Source organism: Triticum dicoccoides, chromosome 1B (genome assembly GCF_002162155.2).
Source record: "Triticum dicoccoides isolate Atlit2015 ecotype Zavitan chromosome 1B, WEW_v2.0, whole genome shotgun sequence".
Lineage (NCBI taxonomy): Eukaryota > Viridiplantae > Streptophyta > Magnoliopsida > Poales > Poaceae > Triticum > Triticum dicoccoides.
The window spans coordinates 652,030,036-652,034,369 of NC_041381.1; the positions used below are offsets into that span (position 1 = coordinate 652,030,036).

General features: G+C 43.3%; 1 protein-coding gene across 2 annotated transcripts in view; it reads left to right on the forward strand.

Annotated features, from left to right (window-relative positions):
* Positions 1 to 2,183, forward strand: part of LOC119349397 (putative disease resistance protein RGA4) — a 10,627-nt gene extending 8,444 nt beyond the window's left edge. For both annotated transcript variants that reach the window (XM_037617429.1, XM_037617430.1), the window contains one exon: positions 1,924 to 2,183. The gene's annotated coding sequence lies outside the window, so the exon portion shown is untranslated. The remainder of the gene's footprint in view (positions 1 to 1,923) is intronic.
* The last annotated feature ends 2,151 nt before the right edge of the window (positions 2,184 to 4,334 follow it).

The window sequence follows — 4,334 nt, forward strand, 5'->3', positions numbered from 1 at the left end:
TGTGTATATGTGTGTGTGTGTAGTGTGTGTGTGTGTGTATGTGTGTATGCGTGTGTGTATGGAGCGGGCGCGTACGGGCGGCTGGGGCGGCGACGACGGGCAGCGAGGGCGGCGGGGACGCCGACGACGTGCGGCGGGGGCGACGGCATGGTGGCGTGGCGGCGTCGGCGTCGGCTAGATCGATGTCTCGCGCGAGAAGTGAAACGAAGTGGCGACGATAACTGATTTTTCATAAGTGTAGTATATATAGAAGGGGACTTTAGTACCGGTTGGAGGCTCCAACCGATACTAAAGGCCAATTTTGGCCAGACCAAGCGGCGGGAAACGAGGGCCTTTAATACCGGTTGGTGGCTCCAACCGGTACTAAAGGGTAACACATTAGTACCAGTTGGAGCCACCAACCAGTACAACTGGTCGTGCGCTGCCACCCGCAGTGCTCTACTTTTAGTCCCACCTCGCCGAGCGAAGGGCAGCCGTATTGGTTTATAAACCCAGTCGCGGCTGCCATTTTGAACTCCTCTATATAGCAGGCTTCTGGGCCTAAGTAGGGCGCGCTGCCCTGTGAGCCTGCTGGCCCTTCAGGGCATGTATTTGCACACCCTAGGTCTGTCAGGCCCACCGGGCAGCGCCCCAACTTTTTTTATATAATTTTTTTCCTGCATTATTTATTTTCTTCTATTTAGTTTTGAGTAATTTTTTATATAGTTTTTTTCTTTTCTGCTTTTTTTCTTCTATTTATTTCCGAGTAGTTTATTTTGCTGTATTTAGTTTCTTTGTAAATATTTTTGCTTTATATAGTTTTTTTCCTTTCTGCATTATTTAATTTCTGCTATTTATTTTTGAGTAAATTTTTTATATAGTTTTTTCTTTTCTGCTTTTTTAGAGTTCATTTTGCTGTGATTTACTATTTCACGGTCATTTAGCTCTCTAAACAAATTGGAAAATGACTGAAAAACAGAAGTGCCCGTGTAACTAATGAGTTCTCGTCCGAAACCCTGATACTTCGAAAAAGATTGTCCAGTTTATACACGAAGTTCGTCCAGTTTTTGCCGTGACCCTCTCCACTCTTTCGCACATGCTATGCGGGTGAAATGACGGTCATTTAGCTCTGATGTAAACAAATTGGTGACTGAATAACAGCAAATGATGTCAGAACATGTTGGAAATTAATGAAGACCAAATGCTTGTGATAGTTTGAAAAATAACATATTTAAATTGTGCATCTGAACGCAAAAAAAATACATTGATCAGTACCGCCTTTCAGCCAAAACGCGCTACTGCTACAGAGAAGTACATATAAAAAATACATTGATCATCAATGATCTTTTTGTATAGAATCTAAATCATCAATGGGAATCTACCACCGATTTAAGAACCGGTGAAGACTCCTATTACAGCCACAGATCCTACACATAGAGTTCAATGAAGACCAAATGCTTGTGATAGTTTGAGAAGTAACATATTTATGTGGTCAAATTCTTGTTAGGGGAGCGAGGTGGGACTAAAAATAGCGCCTGCCACAACCTCTTTAGTACCGGTTCGTGCCACGAACCGGTACTAAAGATGCTGGTGCCCGGCAAGCACCTTTAGTACCGGTTCGTGGCACGAACCGGTACTAAAGATTCGCAATGAACTGATACTAAAGGTCTCCTCCCGCCTAGTCATTTGAACCGGCACTAATGGACGCATTAGTGCCGATTCATATGCAAACCGGTACTAATGTTTCTCATATTTGACCCTTTTTCTACTGGTGTATCTTTGCCATATTTAATAAACAGATGCAGTCATCCATTCCATTGAATCTACCACGCCAGCATGTTTGTACAAGTTTGTTCTCAATTATTTTACTTCCGTACGGTATAGATTTTTATGTTACATTAGTTTTGTACGTGTTTGTTCTGACGCCATTTGCGATATGTGCAGTGATGGCACTTAAACCAAAGACATGGAAGGAGATACCAAGACTAGTCCGTGAGGGGAGGCATGCCGCTCGAGAAGCCAAGGAGCGCCAGCAATCCATCATGCAGGAGTAAACAGGTCGGAAACCACGTAGAAAGGGCATGGATTTTGTTTGCTCTGGATAATGTACAAGATTATGTCGTGATTGTAATCAATCGGCTTTGTTGAGCTTTGGCCTCTACCTTGTAGAGATATTTGTAATGCGAATCAAAAGAATTTCTCCGGTTCAGCAGAAGTTAGGATAATATACTCACTTGTGTGTCTGAGCTATCGATGTATCAATTTGTTTTTGCTTTGCTTCGTTAACTGAGAAGACACCAGCTTGTTCAATAAACTTTTTCAACTGTGGCTTTATCTGTGGATTTTCTTGGATGATAGTCCTGATCCCTTATTGTTGCTCTGCTCTGCTCTGCTAGGGGAATGGCCCGTGATTGCTTCTACAACTGAAATGTGCCGCAGTCGCTCTCGGTCTGCGGTGTAGGGCAACTACTGCTTGGCGTCGAGTCAAGCATCTCTGAACCAACATCCTAGGCAAAGACCATCACATCTTGTTCTGGTTTGCTCCTGCCCAGCCAAGGGAGGAAAACAGGGAAGAAACAACGTAGAAAGGGCATGGTAGTTTCTTTTATTTTGCTTCAGAAAATGTACCAATTTATGTCATGATTGTTATCTGCTCCGTTAAACTTTGACCTTTATCTTGTTCAAGATTCAATACTTGCCAGGTTTATTAGAAGCTGGGGTACTTGTAATGTGAGCTATATATATCTAGTTTCAGCCTCGTTACTTCAGTTGAGAAGACAATGGCTTTTAACTTGTCCAGATGGTGCTACACTAGTATTTAAACTGTGATTTGTTTATTTGCTCAGGTGCCTTTTTTCCGGATCAAGTACGAGCTGGGAAAAGCTCAGGTGGTGTGTGAACTTTCTGGCCCTGCTTGCTTGACGGGAAGCTTTACAGACATATAGTGAGGTGCGGGAGCAGCAGTTTCATCGTATGTAAGATGGTTAAGCAGCAGCAGCAGATGTCAGTGAGGCCGGCTGTATGTGCAGTTGAGAAACTTATCGAGATCGATAGTTGAATTGCTCTGCCTTGCTGCAAAACTGTATGTTTTCCTGTGGAGGAATGAATTTCAGTTTCTGAATTTGTGAGCTACTCCTATGTACTATCTAGTTTCAGCATCTTTTATTTAGCTTAGAAGACATTTAGTGTTGACCATTTTAACGTGTTCAGAACTCGTACGTACAGATCAGGTAGTACAAGTTGGTTATTGGGGAGATAAGATGTTTCAATAAATAATATATATAAATTAATACTACATGCTGTATTTGATCATTGTATATTGGCTGAATATATTTATGAATAATCTGAGAAGCAGAATATAATGAACAAAATTTCCCATGCATGTTGTGGTGGCCTCTTGATAAGGTGACATTGTGGTGAGATAAGATGTGTACATGTTGAGATCAAAAGAGTTGTGTGGACCGACTAACAACGAAAAACTGCTTTCCATGCATGTCGAGGTGGTCCTTTCATGATGTGGCATGTGTGGCGAGGTGACATCTCAGCATGTTAAAATAAATAAGGGTAGTTTTCATATGAATGCAAACAAGAGAGAACAGTTAGCTGTTGGTATTGGAACTTGGAAATGACTTCATGCGATACTAATGGATAACGGTTACTTGTGTGACAATGACAAGGACCTGCTGACGTAGTGGAGAGTATAGCTATGTTCTAAGCTTTCCTCTAGATGATCGAAGTCCGAATCATGTTTCTGATATTTAACTTTCTTATTATGCCCATGAGGTTTATACATTGAGATATTGGAGGAACTACCACACATTTGCAAAGCAGCTATGGCTACTAAGATCATGCTTTTGTTTCTTCTCCTGCTGCTCTCCTTGTCAGAGTCCACCACCCCTTACAAAGTGTTAGATTTCAACATGGCGACCCAGAGCATCCAGCAGGCACTGGCTCCTCGCCTTCCAGCGGTTCCTCGGGCGAAGAGGATACTCGTCTAGGCGGAAGTAGATGTGCTGAAGCAGTCTCTCGTCTCCTTGATGACTGCACTCACGGACGGCCTCAACGTTCGCCGCATCCCAGACACGAAGGCCGAAGCTGTTGCTACCGTGCGCTTCCACGACGTGGGCGAGCAGGTCCACTATTGGCCCAGTCCCTCTCGCTGACGAACTATCCACCTGCAGTGTAAAGCTAACCTTAACTATCTAACCGATCTTTCGGTGGATGTGTAGTACTAGCACTAGTACTTCCGGCTGGAGCAACCTAGCAATCAATCTGTGCTTCAATCTTTTGGACCAAGCAAGGCAAGCAAACCTGATTGTTTGATGGCCACAGGGGCGTATCGCTCTAGTTCTTTT